This window comes from Coenobita brevimanus, chromosome 57 (assembly GCF_032717465.1).
Source record: "Coenobita brevimanus isolate Jiangsu-jjx chromosome 57, ASM3271746v2, whole genome shotgun sequence".
In the NCBI taxonomy this organism is placed as follows: domain Eukaryota; kingdom Metazoa; phylum Arthropoda; class Malacostraca; order Decapoda; family Coenobitidae; genus Coenobita; species Coenobita brevimanus.
The window spans coordinates 27202758-27229338 of NC_137010.1; the positions used below are offsets into that span (position 1 = coordinate 27202758).

General features: G+C 41.3%; 1 long non-coding RNA gene across 1 annotated transcript; it reads left to right on the top strand.

Annotated features, from left to right (window-relative positions):
• Positions 1–110: 110 nt before the first annotated feature.
• Positions 111–26475, top strand: LOC145402319 (uncharacterized). Its single transcript, XR_013897714.1, has 8 exons — positions 111–164; positions 16153–16191; positions 16907–16946; positions 21150–21191; positions 21358–21402; positions 21609–21642; positions 25960–26022; positions 26383–26475. It is a non-coding gene; the product is annotated as an uncharacterized LOC145402319 (long non-coding RNA).
• Positions 26476–26581: the final 106 nt, after the last annotated feature.

The window sequence follows — 26581 nt, forward strand, 5'->3', positions numbered from 1 at the left end:
CCACATGACTTTATAAAGAATAAGTAATCCTAATTTATTTTAATAAATGGCATCACCCTACCGCACCGGCTTTTCTGTGGAAGAGGACGAGCCTGGGCGACGCTCGGCTGAAGCTCGGCCACTCTCTCAGCTACGCTTATGACGTGAAGGGTGCGGTGCGTCTGGTAAGAATCTCTTTGCATTTTACACAAGATAAATGGCGGTTTAGTAACGAAAATTACTTAAAAGTATTCTCTTATGCTAGTGTGAATGCGGTTAATGTTGAGAGAATTTGATTTTAAAAATAAATTGTGATAAGAAAACCATGAAGGTGGCGAGACGACACGTGTAATCCATTTTTTTTTTTTTCTGATTACCAAACGTGTGGTCTTTTCATATTTTCTATTCAAAAGAGTCTCAGTAATTGGCGCCTGGATTACCATACCTACTGTGAGTTTTTTAAAACTAAAACCTCTGTAGGCTGTTAATTAGGATTTTGAATTAGTAAATACTTCGACAACGCCATATCCATGGCTGGACGTGTAATGCAATTTGGCGCGAGTTCCAAATGGCGGGTCCAGGATGTACGGTTACGTAGGTGGAGTTGTGTGGTATTTGTAGTGGCATCAACTGCTTCCTTTAATACGCAGCCATTTGCTTATCAAGGACACAACAAACTGCAAGAAATGACATTCACGAGTTATCTGTGGCTGCAGCTGCTCTTTACCTTGCTGCATATTTAGGTAACTTCCCGTTTTGTGTGTGTGATTTACCAAATGGGCTCGGCGATTCCACTTATAATCTCACGATTTCAGAGGAAAGTAATTTTGGTATATTAACAACACGGTTAACTGTTCCACTGAGAGTGCAAGAAGTGATTGGAAAAAGACAAAATTTGCCTACAGCCTATAGGAAGCGGCCAGGCAATGTTTACCGACGATCTCCGACTGGCCGCGTTCAGTCGACTTTGGCCGTGTTTATTAACCATCGCTCCGACTGGCCGTGTCAGTGTATCCCTTGTCATACCTTCATACCAAGTAGTCTGGATGAAGACTTGCGCTAGTTTGCCAGATTCCTTTACGTTAATACATAACGTGGCGGCGCGTCAGGACTGCGGTATATATCTTTAGAAATATGATGATTCAAAAATGCTCTTTCCAATAAGCTTCTTTTTAAAACAATACTTGGGGCTGACACAACATATTCTGGTAAAGAGTTCCGATCAACTATCCTCCTTGAGAATGTTTTCTTACATCAAGCCTTGAGAGCTGTTCAACTTCAGATGATGTCCTCCTGTGCTGGAGCCGTGGAGCTCTAAAAATATTTTTCTCAATTCTTATTTGACTTCATAATATACACCTCCATCACGTCATTCCTTTTCTTCCTGTAGTACAGTGAGAACAATCCCAACGCTTTAAGTCTTCCTTGATAATCCAGTCCACTAATTTCAGGAATTAGTTGAGGTGCTCTCCTGTGTATCACCTCCAAACTGCCCATACCCATCTTAAACCTCACCGACAACACTGTAGTACCATACTCCGAGATTGGTCTAACAATTGAGCACCATCCTGATGTGTAAATGTTCTCTTTATTACTCCCAAACGAGTACCATCCAGATGTGTAAATGTCTTTGTTACTCCCAAAACATTGTTGGCTTTCTTGAAATGTAGAATCCCCTAGTCCTCCATCATGGTTTCTGATATCTCCTTTTCACCATTGTGAGTTGCCATAGTATGTCTGCTTCTTGGGTTATTTATTCCAAAATGAGTCCCCTTACATTTATCTACATTAAACTCAGCTGCCAGTCTAATGTCCAGGTGCACATGAAATCATTTTGTAGGGCTTGGACAGAATAGATAGGCAAGGTATGTGGAAGGTATTAAGAATATATGGAGTGGAGGGGAAATGTTGAGTGCTGTGAAGGGTATGTACGAGGGAGCTAGGGCTACGGTGCGAGTGGATGGTGAGCTGAGTGAGTTCTTTGATCTCAATGTGGGACTGAAACAGGGGGGGGTAGGACAAAAACTCACCGGACAAAAACTCACCGGACAATAATTCACTGGACAATAATTCACCGGACAAAAACTCACCAGCAAATATCTAAGGAGGACAAAAACTCACCGAAATAAAAGAAAGTTTTTTATATGTCAGATATGTTTAAAAATGGTATATTTATGTATTAAAAACTTTAAAACAGAAGATTATTTGAACTATAATACTGAAAACCTGGTCCATTAAATGAGTTATTCAAAACAAAGTGAACTCCTAGGTTTAAAAACGGACACACTGCCCAACAGCTCAAAGGAATTCCTCTGTCGATTTCCTACCGGCAACTATATCTTCACATAAACTCTTTAAACGTTTCTGAAGACGAACATAGTTTCTCTTGGTTCTCTTCTTTGGAGGCTCCCCTCTGTCATCCAGCAGCATCATGGTTTTGACTAAGGCTTCATCCTTCCTAATGTTATCAATAACAGTGTAAAAAGATGGATGGGAATGACCAACAAGCTGCTTGAATGATGAATTCCAGGTTTCACTCATATTGTTTGTTTGAGCTGCATCATTTAGGGTATTACTGTGCACGTTCCATATACCTGGCAGAAAAGGAGGTGGAAGTCGTCGAATATTGGCTTGTAGTGATTCTGGGCCTTCATTATTTCCAGGAAGTCGTACATGACGGAATGTACCTGTAACATATGTCCTGTCGAAGTATGCAAGGAGGTCTTCAAATTCTTCAGGGGTGTTGTTCTTCAAAAACTGCATACCTTCCTGCACCTTCTCTAATGGAAGAAATGCTAACCCATCCATCATTCCACAGAACAGTCTGCAATCATCATTTTCATGGTAGCAATTCACAAGCCCTAATTCCTGTATCTTACGCCACGTCCTTTGCGTCAAGTGGAAGAAACATCCTTTAGTGGCTACATGAGGACCTAAAATGGTACTGACAGCTTGCATGGCAGCTTTCTCAAAATCTGGTACAATTTCTGTGGGATCTGGTGTAAACCCTAGCCTTTCACACCCATCTACAACACTTTGAAGCAGTTCTTCATATATATTTTGTGACTTTCCTGACAGGAATGCATACACGCAAGAAACTGCTGTTTCGCCTAATGGGGCTCTAATAACATAAAGTTGCTGGAAAATTTCTGGAGCCATTGCATAGTTCCCGTCCATGAACCACGTACGGGCCCGGCACAGTAATCGTAAGCACTCATCAGTAGCATATACAACCACTCTGTTGCAGGCATCCGCACCACTGTCATGCAACAGGAATCGTCGTGGCTGTTCACCAGATGTACGTTTCCGGTCATCTGTAATATTTAGTTCACGTACATTTGCAGGTTCTTTAGGTAATGCACCTCGCCTCTGCCGACGAAGATCACGTCTGCATGTATCCAGCTGACCAATGTGGGCACGAACCTCGTCACTTGCAGATTCCAATCCCTGAGCAAGCAGCTGGTTTGGGCGACCTTTAGTTTCTCTTGCCTGTTGTTTTAGGGTTGCTCTTAATTTTGTGACAGAAACTAAGGCTTCATCTGCTTCATGGTTGTGATCAACAAAGGAGCGCGGATTCTGCATCTAAAAACGAAAAAAAAAAAATATGAATTCAGTGTTAGTTCTATCTATCTATCTATTGCCGCCGTCTACACTGACTACACTACACGCACTTCATCTTCCAACTTCCATCCTTACTCAACACACTACCCAAATATTTAAATACCCTCACATTTTCCATTTCCTCCCCATCTAGCCTCACTCCACACTCAGTCGCTTCATTCCTTTCAAACAACCTCGCACCTCCTTAAATATTCCTTATATTAGGGAAACACAACCTTAATGAAACTCCTTACATTTACATCCGTAGTTAGGGCTCCTTTACATTTCAGGCTTGATTGTTGACAGCACTGCCATCGTATCCACTCATTCTTCGATATCTTCTTCACGTACATATATCCATGAACGCACAGCTTTTGGCCACCCTTGTTGTTTTTGATGATCTCCATTGCTACTGATATTGATGTGAGAAACCTGAACACCAATACAATAAAGGATAATTCAAACATGTGTGTTGAAGCATGTTTCAAATGTTTCAAGAAAAGCTGTTTCTAAAGCGTTGTATCCTCTTTATCCTATTCATAGTGTCAAAGCATGTTTCAAATGTTTCAAAAGAAGGTCTTTTTAAAGTGTCGTAACATGTTTCAAATCATTACTCGTTTTTATTCTCATTAGATATTGCTCGGTGAGTTTTTGTCCTCCTTAGATATTTTTCGGTGAGTTTTTGTCCGGTGAGTTTCTGTCCGGTGAGTTTCTGTCTGGTGAGTTTTTGTCCAGTGAGTTTATGTCCGGTGAGTTTTTGTCCGCGCCCCGAAACAGGGGTGTGTAATGTCTCCATGGCTGTTTAATATATATATGGATGGGGTTGTAAAGGAGGTACAAGGTAGGGCAGTGGATGTGGGGGTGGCCCTAATGAATGAGGGTGAGATTTGGAAGCTTCCGGTGTTGCTGTTTGCTGATGATACAGTATTGTTGAGTGAAGATGAATGGGAGTTGCAAGGTTTGGTGAATGAATTTGGGACAGTGTGTAGGAGGAGGAAGCTGAAAGTTAATGTAAACAAAAGTAAAGTTATGGTGTTTGAGAGGAATGAAGTCACAGAGTGTGCAGTGAGGTTGGATGGTGAGGATATGGAGAATGTGAGTGCATTCAAGTACTTGGGTAGTGTGATGAGTAAGAATGGAACTTTGGGGGATGAAGTACGTGAAAGGGTACAGCAGGGAAGAAAGGTTGTTGGTACACTGAAAGCAGTGATGAGAAATAGGGAGGTGAGTATGGAAGTTAAGAAGTCACTGCATGATGGTATTGTGATCCCTACCCTGACGTATGGAAGCGAGGCGTGGACATTGCAAGAGGGGAACAAGTCAAGAGTGAGAGCAGTGGAAATGAGTTGCTTGAGAGGAGCATGTGGAGTGACGTGGAGGGACAGGTTGACGAATGAAGAAGTGAAGGAACGTTGTGGGGTAGATGTGGATGTGGTTGAAAAGATTAGGAGAAATACACTGAGGTGGTTTGGACATGTGGAGAGAATGGAGAATGAAAGACTGACTAAGAGGGTGTATGTAGGTGAGGTGGAGGGAGGGAGAGGGAGGGGTAGACCGAGGATGAGGTGGAGGGATGGAGTTGAGAGGTATATGAGGGAGGGGGGGGTGAGTTGGGGGGAGGGGAGTCAAATGGTGGGTGACAGAGTGACTTGGAGGCGTTTTGTCTGCGGCCACCCTTTGCGGGATTAGGGCGTCGGGCTATAGATAGATAGATAGATAGGATTTGAGTCTGTTTTCACCATACCATACAACTTTATAACATTTGCAAATACCTTAAGCATTGCCTCAACTACATCTGGCAGGTCATTTATATATATGACAAATTGGTGATATGAATGGTAAAGTTGGGAATGTGAAGGTGGATGGAATAGTTGGTGAGTGGGGTGTGCCTGCTGAGGTAGATGAGAATGGGAGTGCGTTAATGGACATTTGTGCTGGGAGGGGGTTGGTGATAGCCAATACCCTCTTCAGGCACAAAATGATCCACAGGTATACATGGCGAGTGATGAGAAGGGTGGGTGGTGAACTGAATGAAAGGAAGGCAATGATTGATTGTGTGTGTGTGGATGAAAGGATGCGAAGATGTGTAATGGATGCAAGAGTTTATAGAGGTTGGGGGAGTGGACTTTCTGACCACTACTTGGTGGTGGCCAGAATTAAAATTCAAGTAAGATGGAGGAATAGAAGGGAAAGATGAGAGGAATGAGTAGTTGCAAGGAGAGTGGAAAGGTTACAAGAGGATGAGAAAAAGGCAGAGTATAAGAGAGAAGTGGAGGAACAATTTGGCAAATATGAATTGGAGCAGATGGGAGATGTGGAAGGTGTGTGTAGGATATTTACAGAAGAAATATGTGCAGCATGTGATGTGGTGTGTGGAAGGAAGAGAAGACGGAGGGGGGTGCAAGGAACAGCGTGGTGGACTGAAGAGGTGAAACAGGCTGTGGCACAAAAGAAGAAAGCATACAATGAATGGATGAGAAATAGGGGCGTGGAAGAAGTTGAGAGGCGGAAGAGAGAGTTATATGTAGAAAGAAAGAGAGAGGTGAAAAGATTAGCAAGAGAGAGTAAGAAGAGAGTGGATGAGGAATTTGGAAGGAATTTGAGTGTAAAGTGGAGGGACTGTAAGAAAATGTTCTGGAGAGAGGTGAAAAGAGTAAGACATGGTGGAAGTGAAGTTAGCAGGGGAGTGAAATATAAAAATGGTAGATTACTAGTGGAGAGAGGAGAAAAAGTGAGCAGATGGAGAGAACACTTTAAGGAATTGTTGAACGTAGAGGATGGAAGTAATGCGAGTATAAGTGGCTGGGAGAAGGAGGGAGGTGAGAAGACAGGAAGAAATCAGTAGGATAGAAGTTGTGGAAGCAATGAAGAAAGTTAAATCGGGGAAAGCCCCAGGAATTGATGGAGTGTGTGGTGAAATGCTGAAGCATGGGAGAGAGATAGTAGTAGAATGGATGTGGAAGATGTGCAGATTGGCCTGGGAGGAAGGTAGAGTCCCGGAGGATTGGAAGTCAGGTATAATTATTCCCTTGTACAAAGGAAAAGGGGAAAAAGAAGTGTATGGTAATCATAAGGGCATTTGTCTTCTTAGTATAATAGGAAAAGTATATGGTAGGATACTTATTGACAGAGTTAGAGAAAGAACAGAGAAGTTAGTTGGAGAAGAACAGGGAGGCTTTAGGAAGGGAAGAGGCTGTGTAGATCAGATATTCATTCTTAGATCTTTGGTGGAAAAGTTTCTAGAGAAGGGAAAGAAGTTGTATGCGGCTTTCATGGATTTGGAGAAAGCATATGACAGGGTGGATAGACAAGGATTGTGGAAAGTGTTAAGAATATATGGAGTAGATGGGAAGTTGTTGAATGCTGTGAAGAGTATGTACGATGGTGCGAAGGCTGCAGTGCGTGTGGATGGTGAACTAAGTGAATTTTTCTCTTTGAAAGTTGGTTTGAAACAGGGATGTGTCATGTCTCCATGGTTGTTCAATCTGTACATGGATGGGGTAATAAAAGAGGTACAAGGTAGGGTAGTGGATGTTGGAGTGGCCCTGGTGAGAGAGGATAGTGTTTGGAAACTCCCTGTACTGTTGTTTGCAGATGATACTGTGTTGTTGAGTGAAGACGAAGGGGAGCTGCAAGACTTGGTGGATGAGTTTGAGAGAGTGTGTAAGAAACGGAATCTAAAGGTGAATGTAGGGAAGAGTAAAGTGATGGTCTTTGAGAGAGTTAAAGTCAGTGAATGTACAGCGAGGTTGGATGGTGAGGAATTGGAAAATGTGAGTACATTTAAGTACTTGGGTAGTGTGATGAGTAAGGATGGAGGTTTGGAGGGTGAAGTGCTTGAAAGGGTACAGCAGGGAAGAAAGGTTGCTGGTGCTTTGAAAGCAGTGATAAGAAACAGGGAATTGAGCATGGAAGTGAAAAATTTACTACATGACAGTATTGTGATACCAACTCTAACGTACGGAAGTGAAGCTTGGACGTTGTTGGAAGGACACAAGTCAAGAGTGAGAGCAGTGGAAATGAGTTATTTAAGAGGAGCCTGTGGAGTCACATGGAAAGACAGGCTGACGAATGAGGATATAAAGGAGCGTTGTGGTGTTGATGTGGATGTGATAGGAAGCGTTATGAGGAACACACTGAGGTGGTTTGGCCATGTGGAGAGGATGGATGGTGAAAGACTGACGAAGAGAGTGTATGTGAGTAAGGTGGAGGGAGGAAGACGGAGGGGGGAGGCCGAGGATGAGATGGAGGGATGGGGTGGAGAGGTATATGAGAGAGGGGGGTGAGAGTTGGGAGCAGGGCAGTGAAATGGCGGGGGACAGGGCGACTTGGAGGCGATTTGTTTGTGGCCACCCCAAACGGGATTGAGGCGTCTGGCAATAGATAGATAGATAGACAAATATCAAAGCAATGGGAAACTTAATGATATAACCAAACCCTACCTGATCCAACCTAACCTCACTTGCGTTTGACAGCCAGCTTTCAAATTTAAAAATGCACATTAGGAACATTAAATATGGCCAGCTTCTGGCAGACATTGGCAGAATCTTTACGCATTTTAAATTCTCAGTTTTCATAGGTAAGTTTATAAAAATCCGTAGTAGCTGTGGTAATAAAGGAATAATAAGTAACCTGTGGAAGACATTTCAGAACAATATAAGGAAAGGCTGCATCTCTGGTAAATTTATTTACTCAGGTTCTAATTGAGTTGAATTTTGCCCTAATGGGTTTTGGATCTTCAGTGTAAAATTTTGTGGCAGTCCCAATTTTAGGGGAGTTAGGTTTGGTTAGGATGGATTAGGTTAGGCCAAAAATATGGGGCAGTTCCCCCCAGTTAGCATATGTCAAATTCGATAAGGTTAGGTTTTGTTAAATCGCAAAATTTCCCATAGCGTGGACACTGCTTTGTTTTGCACATATTTGAGTATGATACACTGACACGTCCACTTGGAGAGATCGTTGACCTCATGACGTGGGAGACCTAGCTGCCTAAATACCAAAAAAGATATATTTTGTCTTTTCCCAATCACTTCCTGCAGTCACAATTCTGCAGTTAACCGTTACATATGTACCAAAATTTGTTACCTTGAGATAGTGTGTCATAGGTGGAATTGATGCACCCATTTGGTAAAGAATTGCTCCCCCCCCCCCCAGTAGAGTTGTAAATTGAAATGTAAATCAAAGGTACACTTTACTTGAAGTAGTAGGAGGAACTTAACCAAATTCATATTCCTCCAGTTCATATTCTGTATGTCTGGCTTTTCAGGTTGGTAATTTACCTTTTCATGTTGAAAAGCTTCACAATTAATGCATTCCCTAAGTTCCTACAGTTGTTTGCTGACAGCGTAGTGGAAGAATCTTAATGTACTGAAATGTGGATTTTGTTTCCTAACTTTCCAACTGGATGCTAGGTTAAGTTTGGTTAGACTAAATTATTAGGTACAATTATGCTATAGTCCTTCCAAAATATCCAGACTGTTTAGGCGTTGTCCCTCACGAGAGTTCCTCTACGTGCGACGTTGCCACAGTTTCTGTCTATCTGTCTATTCCCAGACGCCTCAATCCCGTACGGGGTGGCCACAGACAAAGCGTCTCCTGTAGCCCTGTCCCCCGGCCATTTCACTGCCGTGCTCCCAACTCTCATATACCTCTCCACCCCATTCCTCCATCTCATCCTCGGCCTCAACCTCACTCACATACACTCCTGTCGTCAGTCTTTCACCCTCCAGCCTCTCCACATGGCCAAACCACCTCAGTGTGTTCCTCTACTAGGCCAATTATCGGATTAGAGACAAGGGTTAACCCTTGCTCCCAGCTCACTACTTCTCTCTCTCTCTATGCATATAAAATCTACAGTTTATGGAGATTTATATAAAAAGTCTATACGGTTTTATGAATTATTATAGTTTGAGGAAAAGCTTCCATCTTTGATGGTGGTCAGAGAGGAAGTGACTTGCAGATTGACACCTGACCTACCCTTACTGACTCGCCTACAAGCATGACAGTGTTGGAAAGCAACGTTGCCAAGTTTTGTGATATTTATAAAAAGTCATTGTTATTATTAAAAACAGTAGGCATTGTCGTACACTATATAGCCTTATTAGAGAATTATATATACATATACTGTAAATAAATTTCATTTAGAAGTGGTAAATAGCTGACATGAGACAGAGAGGTGTTCTTTGGTACAGATTCGGCAGTGTTGCACGAAGGGGAATTCCCATGAGGGACAACGCCTAAACGATCTGGATATTTTGGAAGGACTACAAGTTAGGATAGGTTTCGTTAAAACACTTAAGTTAGGACAGCCCCTTCCACCCCTTCTGCCATCAAGCTTGGCAAATCAAACTAGTTATTACAGTGGAACTTAGCTAAAAATGAAATAATTGGAAGAATACAGTAAAACCTCGATATAATGGACTTCAGTTGACCGGACTTCGCTTTTATCGGACTTGAGGACCTTCCGGACTAAATTTCTGTGTACAGTATCGGAAAAAGTCCAATAAAGCCAGAAGCAGTCTGGACTGCCTGACCACTTCAGCTACGTTCACCACAATAAAGTAAATAAAAGATATATTTATCAGTGTACAGGACAGTGTTATATATATTATACCATTTGATTAGTGGAGTGAAGCTATAACACAGTACAGTACTGCAATGGTAGTCAAAACAGTTTAAAAACTGTTAATGTGATCTGGACTAATGTCTGATATGTTGGAAAAAGTCCAGGTTATCAGGAGGAAGTCCAGATGTCGCTTTCATCTTAATTTCACATTTTTCGGAATGGCTTGGGGCCCCAATTAGTCTGTTATAGTGAGGTCTTGATGTATAGGAGACAGGCTTGGGTTCGAGTACATTTTTCTGTACTAGAGTTCAAGTACAATAACATTACGGTATCACAAATACTAGTACAAGTACTCCGTTTTATAGCTGAACTCGAGTCCAAGTACGAGTACATTTGTGCTGTACTCGAATCCAAGTATGAGTACATTTTACTGATTTAACCTCAATTGCTTTCAGCAGTTTGTGTGTATGTAGGTATATATATATATATATATATATATATATATATATATATATATATAATATCCACTGAATGCTATAGTAGTACTGAGGAGACCTAGAGAGTGACCAGTCTCTCTCTCCTATCGCCGCCATACTTCACACCACCCTGTCAGGTCATAATCCTAATCTCATAATGATCTGTTCTAGGGCTCGGGCCCAAGCCCATGTCACCACCTAAACATAAAATTATAGTACTTTCAGATGTCATTACAGTACATCACGCACAGCACTGGAATTATAGTACATGTAATAAGATAATTTTCGAACAATTTCCATCCCTGCGTCCTGACTTGGCCTGGTTTTGATTATCGCCTTCCCCTCCCTCCCCCTTCATCAGAGTAACAGCGACCATAAAGGTCAAAATGTTTCCGGAGTTGAACTCAATGTTCGACTTTATTTGCGAGGAGTTTGGGGCGAATCTCCCTTGATAGGTTTGGGTCGCTCTGCCTCTCAGTGACACAGCATGCTGTCCAGGCAGCTGTTTTTCACTCCTTGCAATTAGTACCAAGGTGCTAACATGGTAAAAGCAGCTTAGCAGGAGTTAGTGGGCGTGGCTGTACACCACTTGACCTCAGTGACTCACCAACCCAGGCTACCTGGCTTGTCCAAGGACACCATTGTTACCCTCACCACTTTTATATATCATGGTTGTACTCGAAAGTACTTGTAAAATTGTCGAGTACTTTGAATCCGAGTACAAGTGAAAGTCCTATGGAAATTTTAAACCCAAGTACAAGTACATTACAGTATATTGTACTTAAGTACGAGTACATGTACTCGGACCCCAGCCTGATAGGAGACTATCAGGAACAGATTTCATAAGTTGCTTCTACCGCTTCAAATGAAGTGTACCTTTACCCGTAAATCTTTACTCTTGAAGTATTAAATAATTTATTTGATCAAGGGATTTTGATAATTTATATAAATTGCTGACCACATGGTTTTAGCAGACCTTGAAAACCAGTGCATCTGGACTCTGCTTTTCATTATTCATTGTTAATCTACAGATTTTCATATTGGAAGATGTTTTCAATATAAACAAACATCACGTTCTTCATGGATAAGAAAAAAATATAAATATTGTTCCTTCAGCCCTATGAGAAGTATCTTCAAGTTCCAAAATATGACAATATTTCACGTGGTGTGTGATCTGCCACCTCTACTAGTGTTTTTTTGTATATCGGGGAGATGCAACACAATCTTGCCTGGAAATACTTTGTATTTACTATAATCTGAGTTGGGGCCAGTGCTATATTGAGGTAATATGCGAATGAATTCTGTTTATCACTTAAAGATACTGTACTTAACCCCTTTCCATCTTAACTCATGAGGAAGCCTACTCAGACTGGATCTCATAAGGAAGGCCCACAAAAATTCATGCAACCACTGTTTTGTGTTCAAGTTGTGACAGACCCAGTTCCGTCAGATAACAGACTGGCTATACAGTATAGTCCACTGTTTTTCAGAAAAAAAAAAAATGCAATATCTTAAACTGCTATATAATGGTGCTGTTACATTATGATCAAATTCTATTTTCAACTTGTGGTATGGTATGTGACTTCTGGTCAGTCAGGGGAGAATTCAAGGGGGTTCATGAGGGAGGCTGTGGAAAATATAGGACTGGGTAGTTCTCCCATTTCCACCCTTTATTCCAGATTCTTTAGTGGTTTCATGGAATGGTCACCTGGGGATTCTACAGATTTTTTTGGCATGCAGTTTCAGAGTTTTCAAATTGTTTGGTGGCAACACTGAACTAAAGCTTGTTGGGCTTGAAATAGTCCTTCCTGTGAATAGGACCCCTATACAAGAACATGATGATTACTGCAGTAGGCTTGTTGACCCATGCTAGAAATAAGAATAGCAACAACTTGACCTGGCTGCTTGAGGTACCACAGCATATATTTTCCAAGCCCAGATAGTTTGTCTTTTTAAGGCAGCCTGGCACCCAACATTTCTGGGCAGGAATATGCATCGTCGGTAGTAAACTAGATGTGTAATGTTAATACTGGGGTGAGGAGTGGCTCCGTGAGTAAAACTATTAGTAGAATTTCCAAAAAAATTATGGAAGCACATTTATGTATGCCAAGTTAAATTTCATAGCTTTATTATAGTTCATGGAAGGTAGTGATGAATTACCTACCCATGGAGGGCTTCTAGTTTCACGTAAAACTGAAATTATGAATTGAGCTAGCTACACTTGTTGTTTTCTTGTGGACTGGACAAGCTGAAGCCATTTGGAGAGCAGTAAGGGGCAAGGTTGGATTTTATATTTTGTTACTGGATAATTTGGTAATAGCTGGATTGACTAAATTTCTGCCCACTTTCTGTACCTGTACTATTACAATTTGAGGTGAATTTAAATATATGGCTGTCATGAAACCTCACCTGGGGGGGGGTTGCTCTTTAAGAATTGCCTCTTTGAGAGGCAGTAAATCAATGACTACTACTATCTTGATACCAGAAGGTACTACAGTGTGACCACAGGATTAAAAGACTGAATAAAGAGGCTGCCGGAGATCTAGCAGGGTGGAGAGCCACCTAGAGATCCTATAGAACGAGACTGGACAGCTGCCATGCTGTTGCAGTGAATGTGTTCTCCAACTAATTCCTCTGTTCTTTCTCTAACTGTCAATAAGTATCCTACCATACACTATTCCTATTATACTGAGAAGACAAATGTCCCTATGATTACCACACACTTCCTTTTCCCCTTTCCCTTTGTACAAGGGAATAATTATACCTGACTTCCAATCCTCCGGGACTCTACCTTCCTCCCAGGCCAATCTACACATCTTCCTCATCCATTCTATTACAATCTCCCCCATGCTTCAGCATTTCACCACACACTCCATCAATTCCTGGGGCTTTCCCCAATTTAACTTTCTTCATTGCTTCCACAACTTCTATCCTACTGATTTCTTCCTGTCTTCTCACCTCCCTCCTCCTCCCAGCCATTCCCCAGCCACTTAAACTCACATTACTTCCATCCTGTATGTTCAACAATTCCTTAGTGTTCTCTCCATCTGCTCACTTTTTCTCCTCTCTCCAATAGTAACCTACCATTTTTATCTTTCACTCCCCTGCTAACTCACTTCCACCCTGTCTTACTCTCTTCACCTCTTTCCAGAACATTTTCTTAGTCCCTCCACTTTACACTCAAATTCCTCATCCACTCTCTTCTTACTCTCTCTTACTAATCTTTTCACCTCTCTTTCTTTCTACATATAACTCTCTCTTCTGCCTCTCAACTTCTTCCACGCCCCTATTTCTCATCCATTCATTGTATGCTTTCTTCTTTTGTGCCACAGCCTGTCTCACCTCTTCAGTCCACCACGCTGTTCCTTGCATCCCCCTCCATCTTCTCTTCCTCCCACACACCATATCACATGCTGCACAGCTGCACATAATTCTTCTGTAAATATCATGTACACACCTTCCACATCCCCCATCTGCTCCAATTCATATTTGCCCAATCATTCCTCCACTTCTCTCTTATACTATGCCTTTATCTCTTGTAACCTTTCCACTCTCCTTGCAACTACTTCCTCTTGCCTTTCCCTTCTTCTATTTCTCCATCTTACTTGGATCCTAATTCTGGCCTCCTCCAAGTAGTGGTCAGAAAGTCCACTCCCCCAACCTCTATAAGCTCTTGCATCCATTACACATCTTCGCACCCTTTCATCCACACACACATAATCAGTCATTGCCTTCCTTTCATTCAGTTCACCACCCACCCTTCTCATCACTCGCCATGTATATCTGTGGATCATTTTATGCCTGAAGAGGGTATTGGCTATCACCAACCCCCTCCCAGCACAAATGTCCACTAATACACTGCCATTTTCATCTATCTCAGCAGGCACACCCCACTCACCAACTATTCCATCCACCTTCACATTCCCTACTTTACCATTCATATCACCAGTCAAAAACAGTCTCTCATTCCTTCCAAACTTTTCCATGCACACTTCCACATTTGTCCAGAACTCTTCTCTCACTCTGCTAGCACGATCTTGCGTTGGCGCATACACACACACACAATTGCCCACATTTGTATTCCAACTTTCAACCTTACCCACACAATCCTTGACCCAAGTGATCCATACTGTCTTATGCTCTTCTTCCATCTTTTACTCACAACTATACGTACTCCTTCCTTTGCCCTCTCATTCTCACCTACTCCTGCACATATACCCCATCCATACTCCCATTCTCTCACACTTTCTCCTCCATTTTGTTTCAGTTATTCCACATACATCCACTTTTGCACCCTCAAGCACCTGGACAATCTCTCTCTCTTTCACCTCATCATTCGCTCCTCTTACATTCCATGGATTCACTCAGAAAATTTGAATTCCTCTTCAGAAGTTGTTATCTTGCTAATTCACCCATAACTGATCTTTTGTAGTTCATGTTTAAAGGAATATTCATTCAAGGGTAAGACAGGGAAGAAAGGTTGCTGGTTCTTTGAAAGCAATGGTAAGAAACAGGGAAGTGAACATGGAAGTGAAGAAGTTACTGCATAACAGCATTATGATACCATCTGTTATGTATGGAAGTGAAGCTTGGACCTTGTTGGAAGGATACAAGTCAGGAGTGAGAGCAGTGGAAATGAGTTACTTTAAAGGAGCATGTGTAGTTACATGGAGAGCAGACTGACATGAGGAAGTAAAGGAGCATTGTGGTGTTGGTGTGATAGGAATTCTTAGGAAAAACACATTGAGGTGGTTTGGCCATGTGGAGAGGATGGAGAGTGAGAGATTAACAAGGAGAGTGTATGTGAGTGAGGTGGAGGGGGGAGAGGGAGGGGGAGGCCAAGGATGAGATGGAGGAATGGAGTGGATAGGTACATGAGAGATGGGGGGGGGGGTGAGCTGGGAGCAGGGTAGTGAAATGGTGGGGGACAGGGTGACATGGAGGCAATTTGTTTGTGACCACCCCATATGGGATTAAGGCATCTGGCAATTGATAGATAGAACTGCATTTATATCACCATCCTGTCACTCCTGACTTACTTGTGTGAGATTGTATTTTTAAAGTATACAGTAATTTAGCTTTTACTTTTGTCGGCCATCTTTGCCGTGTCAGCTGTTTACCCTGGGCATGGAACATTTCTGACTGTCCTTGTTGCCCAGGGCTAATGTGCATCCTTTGTGCATAGGACTTAGTAAACTCACTCCTGGCTTTGGAGCAGGGCCAGTTAATACCGGTCTGATTTTTTCTGAAACATTCGCCAGAACAGCCATGGGTCAGTGCTAGTCTTGGGGATATAGGCCAAGCCTACTGCCTTACCTGAACATCATGGCCCATTCCACCCATTCTTTTTTGTTTTGTAATTGGTTTCATGTACTTCGTGATGAAAAGCCTGAGTTCCTCATTCGCGGTTTTCAACAGATGGCTTTAGCTTCTGCTTTAGTCTGTGATGGTCTGTGGTGTCTGATGTTTGCTTTCTTGATGTAAGTATGAATTTTTTTGAATGTGTCTGATTTTTATTTTTCTCCTGAACAGGGTAGATCATCGTGCATCATGGAGTTCAGTGCAAACCAGGTAAGTGTATGACTTTATACTGTATTTTACATGCGTAGGTATTGCCTACGCATCACTGTTCCTAGTATGAACCTTTTCAGGTTATAAGCTTTTTACCCTTCCTCAATAACTTGTCCAGTCCTACCTAGATAGACTTTGAACTTGAATAAGCCTAGACTGATGAACTAATTACAGGCAAGAATGAGCCTGAATTGCTAGTCACTTGATAGATTTAACAATACATGAAGTGGCTTTGACCTATTTTTCAACTGAAATGTATGTGAAGGTCTGAAATGCCTACTGGGTAAATGTTTTGTTCGGGCAGCTGACTAGTATTGCTAGCAAGTCAGATACATAGTTGTGGTGAGCTTATTCCACTGGCTGTGGTACCTGATGAGATGTGACATTGGTATGATATTCCCTTTGTGAATAACATTGCACAGTCTCATCATGCATTTTTCCACTTATATATTGACATTAGTACCGTTTTGAATCTAAATTATGTAAATCAGTTGTTGTGAAGTAGAGCACCACAACCATGATACCTCCCTCTCTCTCTCTCATATCCTGTTTGAACATGATGAAAAGCCTGTATTCATCATTCGCGGTTTTCACCAGATGGCTTCAGCTTCTGCTGTAGTCAATGATGGCCTGTAGTGTCTGATAAATGTTTTTGTGAGTGTAGGTGTAAATTTATTTGTTATGTCTACAGTAATATGCGTTTCCACTTTTACAGTTTGAGGCCAATCTGCTTCCTGGAATCCACTGTAAACTAGGTAAGTCTGTCTATGTATCTATAACCAGATGCCATAATCCTGTAAGAGCTAGCCACTTGACTTTGAGTTAGGTGCTTTACTGGGAGTGCCGCTAATCCACTTGACACATAGGGAACACATAGGGGTTTGTTATATGGTTACCACCCAGTGTTGTAAATGGCTTCCTGGCTCAAAAGAATCCATCAGACTTGTCATTCAATGTAAAGCTCCCTGAAATAATGGCAGGAAAGATGGGAGAAAAGAGCAAACAGAAAAAGAATGAAGCAACACTACATGGGTGAGTGGATCTTGATCTTGGCTAGTCGGGTGATCAAGTGTTTGTTGTACTATCTCTAAGACTAGGAATGGGCAGTACCCATAATATAATAGTTGGAACGACTCATGTTATGGTTCACCATTGTTTGATTGGGGTGTGCCATGCCTAATGATTAGTTGGCCTCTTGGGAAGGAAGTAACTTGCTGGAGTAGTTTGTCTTGCAAATTGTGCATGTTGTGAAAGTGTTGGGTGTTTGTGTGCTGCAAAAAACTTCACCCATGTAGGTGGTTCTTGATGTATGTGTGAAATTTGTAAAAATAAGTAAATAAATAAATGCTCTTGAACATGTGGTATTGTTGAAACTGATGAAATTCTGACACCTCATATGAAAAGCCTAATGATTATGTATTCGTACTCTGACTTGCTTGAAACTTTGCATTACAAGTTTGATGGCAATGTTAAGTTAATTAGTCTTTATTTCAGGTTTTGTATGGTACTGGAGTGGAGTATGAAATTTTTGGGAGAGGTGAGGAATGCTATGTATTTGTATGACATCCTAAGCTTCGTCAGCAACTTGACTTACTTTGTTCTTGTGAATGATGAATAAACTTAGGACACCTAATGATGCTGTAATATTAGATTGCAGTAATGATTGGACTATTTTCTGATTATTGTTTTTAATTTATTTAAATATGTGATTGCATTACCTGCATTATGGATACATGTTTGCTACTGTATTTCAGGATACTGAATGTATGATCACTCGAGTCAGCTGGACCAAATAAAAGAGGTACTGTACAGTCTGTTATTATTAGTGTTGTTAGATATGTGGCATTATTGAATTGGGTGGAAAGTTAACCTCTCATGTTAGTTTTTATTAACAATTGTACTGAAGCTTATGAGTTTGCTTGGGAAGTTTCTCAGTTTCAGGCTTTAAGATGTTTGTCATAAAGGATATATTTGTAAACACATGACAGATCAGTAACAATCATCATTCATTCAGTCATCATCCAATCCTATGTCGCCCCATGAAGAGCATAGGAGCCTGGGGCTAGGCAAGTTGGTCCTGACATTAAGATGAGTGACCAGCCTCACTCATCCCTGATTGGCATTACGTGGGCAATAAACCCCAGCCACCCCTTGGATATAAACCTACACAGGCTTAATCTGATTGAAGCGCCTTAATTACCCACTAAGCCAGAGGCGCCAAAATTTGCTTATATGGTTACCACCCAGCGTAGTGAATGGTTTTGTGGTGTACAGGAAGCCATTTGGCCTGTCACTTAGTGTAGAGTCACTGAAGTTCTTTCCCTATACCCCATCCCCCTTCAACGCCATACCTACTGTACTTCTTTGTAATCCCCCTCCCCCCCCTCTCTCTCTCTCTCTCTCTCTCTCATCCACATTAAAGTCCATTATTGTCTCCACTCCTCTGCTTATCTCCTAACTGCAGTTATCACCTCCTTGTCAAGTGTCTTCACCTGACCCCACTCTTCCTTGGTATGACTGACCCAATACACACACACACTTTGCCCAGTCTGGCAAGAATTGGCAACACTGTAAAGACCCGTGGCAGCGAGAGACGAAAGCACAACGCACACAAATATGGCCATATAGAAAGTGGATACTAAACATACCCATTTTGAGTCTTGCCTAGTTAAGTGATATTAGTGCGGTTATAGAGTATTAGGATACATTTAATGTTCACATTATTGTTCGACAGTTTCATCATTTTCTCTTTAATCGCGACTACTGCACCCTAGGGGGTGAGTTTTCTTACGGACCCTGCTCCTGTTAGCTTATTTCCCATAAGGTCAGTGCTGCAGCTTTGGTGGCAATTTTCACTGTCCGTGTTAGACGCAAAACCTGATGCCTTGCTGTACCTGTTGATTAATATTGCCTCATTTGTGCTATGCTGTACTTGTTGATTAATATTGCCTCATTTGTGCTAGAGTAACTTAAGTTTATTCAGTGGAATTAGATCTATGGTTGCTGGGGGCACTCACCATCCACTCATGTGATGTAATGCTGCTCTCGGGTGCCTGCCCTTTCCTCTCTTCCCTCATTACATCCTTCCTCTTCTCTTTCCTTCATTCTTTCTTCAACCTTCTGTCTGAGTGACTCTACACTGAGTGACAAGCCAAATGGTTTTCTTTACACCAGAAAACCATTTACTGTGCTGGACGGTAACCATATAACCAAATTATGGCCCCTGGTGGTTTAGTGTGCAATTAAGGCATTCAGATTGGATTGAGCCTGTGTAGGTTTATATCCAAGGGGTGGTTGGAGTTTACTGATCACGTAATGCCACTCTGGGATGAGAGGCTGGTCACTCTTCTTAAGTGTCAAGACCAACTTGCATAGCCCCAGGCTTGTATGCTCCTCATAGGGCAACACAGGATTAGATGGCGAACAAATAATTCAGCTACTCATGCATTCAAACTAAAATACTTGTTCAGAATAACCATTGATCAGATATGTATACTATGGATGAAGTAGGACTGAAGAATGATCGTGTTAATTATACTGTTGTACATAAATGAATCATAAAATACCCATTCTGCCTTGCCTGGGCCAATAGGAGCTCCCACAAACTGGAAAAAAATGCCACCACTCGCCAGATTACTTAATGTAAAGTGCAAAAGTGGGGTCAACTTGAATTCCCCTCTGTTATACAATTTTTTTGTTACTGAACTAAAAATAGGATATTTATACAGGTATAATACTGGAGAAAAAATTGTTTCTTTTTCAAAATATAATAGAAACGGAAGGTTGCGTCCCTCTCAGTTTAGGGACAGTCTCTATGCGAGTATTATATTGCCTGAGTATTGATCACACATGTTTTTAGGTGGTGAATGTACATCTGTAAGGAAAAATGGCAAATGAATATAACTGTTGTATCTTACATAACAAATGAAGGATGTATGGTACTTAAAACAGTCGAAGATTGTATGAACTTACCGAGTTGACACGGAGGCGCATAGTTTGTGTACCCGCTGCCAAGGGCCCAAGGTGGCGCTGATGATATGTATACACCAATCCTAACGCCTGCGCCTTTTGAAATCGGCTGATAGGTCCGGAAAATATAGTGCCATGGTTGACAGTGCAGCTAAAATATATGTGGAAAAATAGACTGTAGCAGAACAGAGACGTTTTCTCAAAGCAAGAGGAATACCGTGCCTTTTAAAACTGGTCGCTGATCTCGGCCACATAAGATTTCGGCTGTACAGTTCTTATTATTATTAAGTGTATAATGGATAGAATCATGTCAGGATTTGCCAAATGAAAGATTACAATCTGTGGAAACTGTATGATAAATTTCCCGAACAACTGAGATTCATAACATTTGGTAAAAATGTGCTGAATGCAAAAATGCACAATAAGCTTTCATGGCTTTTAATAAACTGTGGATAAATTTTCGGCGTAAATCTCATTTAGAGCATCAGTAAAATATCTAAGATTAATATAATAATGGTATAATGCTTTATGCATGAGACGTAATTCCAATAAGAATTTTTTTAAAGGTAGGTACGCCAGCTCTGAGCAGGTAGTGACCCTATGCTATTTAGTGATCCGGTGAACACTGGCAACTTCCAGGAGTTTGGAGGGGCTCTAATTGCTGGCTGCAAATAGACAGCAGTTGTGTCTGCTCTCCTTAAGTGAGCCTCAAGTCAGAACACTTCAGTAGGCTATTATAGAACTGGCCTTTCATTATTATTTCATTGTATCTTAAGTGTAATAAATGTTTTACATGTACAGTATTTACAAATCCATGATGAGAAAAACTTACGTACTAATCCCATGGTCACTACACAGCAGCGCCAGCAATGGTTGAACCCACTGTTGTGGATCATGGGAAATGTGTCTAAACTACTCATCTGAAGATCAAGCTTCCACACACCTGTGCTAGTTTGTATTTCTTTTTTGACATTTCTTTTCTATTCCAGATCCCAGCAGGTCTTTGGGAGATGTATACGGAGGAAGGGAAGGTTAGTGCCAAATGTTGAATTTTTCCCAGTACCAAAAGCTGTACATTACATTGATGATAATTTAACTCCTGACCCCTGAGGGTTTAAGCTCAACAGGACTGAACATATTGTAGAATACTGTCAATTTATTTGCTTGGTGAATTGCTCATTTAATATTTAATTACAGGTTACATTTGTGGCTGCTGGTTTGAGGACACTTGGAAATATAATGGTATGTTGCCTTCCATTAATTAATTTTGAAAGTGCAGTATGGTAAACCAGTACAATATTGTTAAATAAATGTTCATGGCCAAATTTATGTGATGAATATATTTTAACTTGATTTCTCTGATAGTAAGTCAAAAGGATTCTGAGTAATTAAAAGTTTTGAATTTTTTATCAGATTTTAATTTGGCTGAAGTTAATCATAACTTTCAGATGGATGCCAGAAATCCCAGCCAAGTACTAAATGGTATGTTATTTAAAATGGTATATTAAATAGCTATACTGTTCACGTTTGCCTGATTCTCTTGTGCCCCCCCCTTTTCTGATGCCCTGCCCACTTCCAGCTCTACTCGTTGCTGATTGGCTGAGATAATTATTCTTCTTACTGATAGAATAATGAGCCTTACCACGAAACAGTACCGTATTATTTACTTTTACTTTGAATTCATTTGTTTGACTAAGGAAGCACTAAAATTTGCTAACTGAATCAAAATAAGTTTGAAAAGAACCACCCCACCTCCTCCCGCAACTGCAGCTGAATTTTGGCGCCAAGGAAGCTCGGAGCTTGGCAATAACACATCACAGCTTTGCCGCTGTTGCTATTAAACATATTAACCCTCTCAGGTGCAGGTGGTTTGAGTCGTTAGATTGTTTAACAACCTGTAAAGCGCACCATGACACAAATCGGGTAAAAAAAACATAGACACATCGGCGGGAAACTTGTGTCCTCCTTTGTTTGACATGATGTGCATCATGGTGCATTGTACAGGATGGTATTTAATGACTCTATTGGAGTCTGTGCATGAAAGGGTTGTCATTTGTTATGTCTGGTAAATTACCACAGTATCATACCCATATTGTAATTTTCCTTATTTTCTTAATATCATAAAAATTAGAGGGATCGAATTCAGAAGTAGGATAACAAAATGTCACTGGCTTCGCCTACTCAATACAGTATAATTATTTATACCAACAATGCCGTATAAGAATTTTGATTCTATACACGTGGTCATTAAAATCTTATACAGTAGAGGGAAAAGGGTTGTGCTGTGTGTGTGCATGCATCAGTCCTCCTCCTCCTCAAATTCATCTCCTGTTCCTCTATTACTTTTTTCCTATATTTCTTATCGTCTTTTCCACTTCTACATTTCCGCACCTCTTTCCAGAATAACTTCCTATTTTCATAGTAGGTCACATTCATTTTTCTTCCCAGATCATCATTTACCTCCATTTTCCTCTTCACAAGTCTCTTTACATGCTTCTTGCTCTCGATATACAGTACTCGGTTCTTATTTCAACTGAACCCTCTATCCTGTACTAATTTTAGCCACTTCCTTTTTTCCTCCACCACTCTCTTAACCTCCTCATCCCACCATGCTGTACCCTTCTTTTTTGTTGATACTCTTGCCACACCACACACCTCTTTAGCATTCCTAATTAAGCAATCCCTATTTGCATTCCACAGGCTGTCTAGATCCAATTCATTCCAGTTCACTGAATCTAACTCGTCCTCTACTTTGGTCCTGTAATGATCTGCCGCTTCTTTGATCCTCAGCTTCTTAACTTTGTCTTTCACTCTGACTGCTCTTCTCTCTCTTGATCCACCTCACTCCTCCCAGCTTGATCTTGCATACCACAGTCATGTGATCTGACAGACCTCCACATCGTCCTTTCACAGCCCTCGTATCAGCAACCATTCCCATCATCGACCTCTTCGAGCACGTAATCAATCAGGCTTCTTTCAACACTATCCCCGTTTTCTCTATACCATGTATATTTATGTGCATCTTTGTGTTTGAAATATGAATTAGAAATGCACAACCTCCTCTCCTGACTCATATCCTTTAGTCAATTCCCATTATCATTTTCACTTGGTACTCCATAACACATTGTCATCCTCTGGACCAGTGCCTACTCTTCTGTTCATATCCCCCATCATGATCACTTTGTAGCTCCTGGACATTTCTCTCACAGCTTCACCCAGCTCATCCCAAAACCTGTCTTTCTCTCTCTCTCTCACTCCTGTTCTAACACGGTGAATACACTACAATCACTGCCACTTTCACCTTCTCGAACTTGAAATGTGATAATGTGAAGGATGCAGGTGGTAGGTTACTAACCCATGGAGATGAATTAAGGACCAGATGGAAAGACTACTTTTAAGGCCTGATGAATGGGAATAGAGAGCAGAGCGGCTGTAAACATGATTGGTTTTGGGGGTGTGCAGAGAAGGAATGCAGTGCCAGGAAACGTGACACTTGCGCAGGTGAAGAGCGCTGTGAAATGGGTGAAAATGGGAAAGCAGCTGGGGTTGATGAGGTATATCCAGAGATGCTTAAGTGTAGTGGAGAGAGGAATGAAGTGCTTGTTGGAGATATATAAGAAGGCATGGGTGAGTGAAACTGTGCCTGCAGAGTGGAAAAAGGCTGTGATTGTACCCCTGTACTAAAATAAAGGTGAGCAAAATGAGTGCATGAATTATCTTGGCATAAGTTTGAGTGTGGTAGGGAAGGTATTATAGAGGAAGTAAGAAAGATACCAGAAGTCCTAGTGAGTGATGAACAGAGTGGCTTTAGGAGTGGCAGAGGATGCGTGGATCAAGTATTTGCAGTGAGACAGATGGCAGAGAAGGCTCGTGAGAATGACCGTAAGGTGTTTATGGCATTCATGGATCTGGGAAAAGCATACAACAAAGTAGACAGAGGGGGATTGTCGAAAGTTCTGCACATGCATGGTGTGGATGGTAAGCTGCTAGGTGCTGTCAGGAGTTTTATGGTGGTGGCGAAGCATGTGTAAGGGTAAATGGGCATCAAAGGGAATGGTTCACAATTGGAGTGGGTGTGCGACAAGGTTGTGTGATGTCCCCATGGTTCAATGTATATATGGATGGGGTGATGGGAGAAGTGAAAATCCGAGTAATGGAGAGAGGGATGGTGTTGGTAATGAATGGTGATAGATGAAATATCTCAAATTTGTTGTATGTTGATGCAGTACTGCATGCAAGTACCGGACAGGAACTTGGTAGACTGATGCAGAGTTTTGCTGATGTCTGTGAGCGTCATGCCTTGAGAGTAAATGTAGAGAAGAGTAAAGTGATGGTTATTGAGAGAGAAGGGTCCCAATGTGATGTCACAGTGAATGGAGAGAGACTGGAATTGGTGAGAGAGTTTAAACTCTTGGGTACAGTGATAGAAAAGAGAGGAAAATGTGCAAAAGAAGTTGAAAGCAGAGTGACACAAGGAAGAAAAGTAGCTGGTGCAATGAAGGCCTTGATAAGAAGCAGAGGCTTGAGTGTTGTAGCTGCATGAGGCTTACCTGAGGGAGTGTTAGTGCCAACTCTTAACATATGGGTGTGAGACTATGGTGTGGCATGAAAATGAAAAGTCAAGAGTAAGAGCAGAGGAGATGGGACTGTTGAGGAATGTATGTGGAGTACAGAGGATGGATAGGATATGAAATAGTGAGATTCGTGAAGGGTGTGGAGTGAGGAAGTCTGTGGACACTAGAATCGCAGAGAGTGTCCTGAGATGGTATGGTCATGAGGAAAGAATGGATAACAATAGAGTGGTGAAAAAGGTATACCTGAACGAATTTGAAGGAGGCGAGGTATGCCAAGGAGAAGGTGGAGAGATATGGTGGATGAGTGTTTGAGGAAGAGAGGTTTGGAAGTTGGTGAGGCTAGGGAACTGATAAGAGATTGAGCTGGCTGGATGAATGTTGAGGAGAAATGCATTATCAGGGATTTTGGCACCCCTTTTGAGCATGGCAGCGTCCAGATTGACTCAATCGGATATGTTTGTGTGAAGCTGCAGAATGTGGTGAATGTTTTTTGGCGTATCCGGTAGAGCCAGGATTCCGGGGGCTTGAATGATGAGTGAATGGAAGTTTAGCCTATTTGGATTGGGCAAGTTTGTACTGTCTGGACATTGCTACTCCTCACCCTGCTCTTAGGTGGGAAAGGAGGTCTGGATGATGATGATGATGACTTTCCTTTTCCATCTTATATATAGGGAAAAAGTCAAAACAGTTCTTTGTAGAATGTATCTTTTTATTTTCATAGAGGGTACTTTCGTTACTTCACAAACCTTTCAGGCCGATGACGTTCCTTGGTACTTTTTCCAACATCCTTTGCTACAAACATATTTCTTAGTTAAATGGAAAAGATATCATAGCAATTAAGGGGTTAAGTCAAAGTTTAGTTGCTTCTATTAGCTAGAACGCCCGACATGTTTACCTGACGCTGGCTCAGAACTCCTACTCAGGCTGACGGGTGAGTGGGCAGGGCCAAGGGGGCGGAGCACAAGAGAATCAGGCTAATGCTAACAGAATAATGGTAGATTTTAGTTCATATGCTGATCTAAGCCAGATTTGACACTAAAACACTCCCTTATAGTTAAAATGTACTAAGTGAGGCTTTAGAATATAGTTTACATGATGAACAGTATATTCTTAATAACAATGTGGATACAGTAGTTTGGAATTCCTCGTTTCTGACATTTTGTATGAAGAAAAGATTGAAGTTTTACAGTACTGTAGATTTTTTAATAAATGTATCTTCGAACAGGTGGACAAGTTGCAGAAGTCCTTCTACGGGTGTGCTCCTTTGTCCCATTGAGCCTCTGAATAGGTATGGTAAGCTGTTTGTTGGCTCTTTTGTGTTAACACAGTTTAGTATGCACAATATTTGTTTCTTTTAAAACTAGGAAAATGAATACTAATGTCTGACTAGGTGATTAAGCTGTAGGCACATTCTGTTCTGTAGGGATTTGAGAATGCAATTCATGGTCTGGGGAATCTGTTTAAAGGGGGGGGGGAGGAGCTTTTGAGAATACTATAGATTTTTGTGATGGATATTATATCTGGCATGATGTTTGTTATCCCTGTCTCAATTTTACCTGTGGACAAAACTTTACTGAACTCATTACTTAACAAATGTTGTTAATGCTATTCTCAGAGCAGAGAAGACTTAATACCTCATTGTCTACAGGATGTCACATGTGATGCTGGAGTAGCTTCATAGAGTACTGGTAAGTTCAGTGAAGGTTGGTGTTTTATTGCATTAATGTAATGGCTGCTGTGCTTCTTGTTTTATTACATTAATGTAATGGCTACTGTGCTTCTTGGATGTCCCAAGATATTTTAAGATAGTTACTGACTATTTAACAGGTACTTTCTGTACTGTTCAT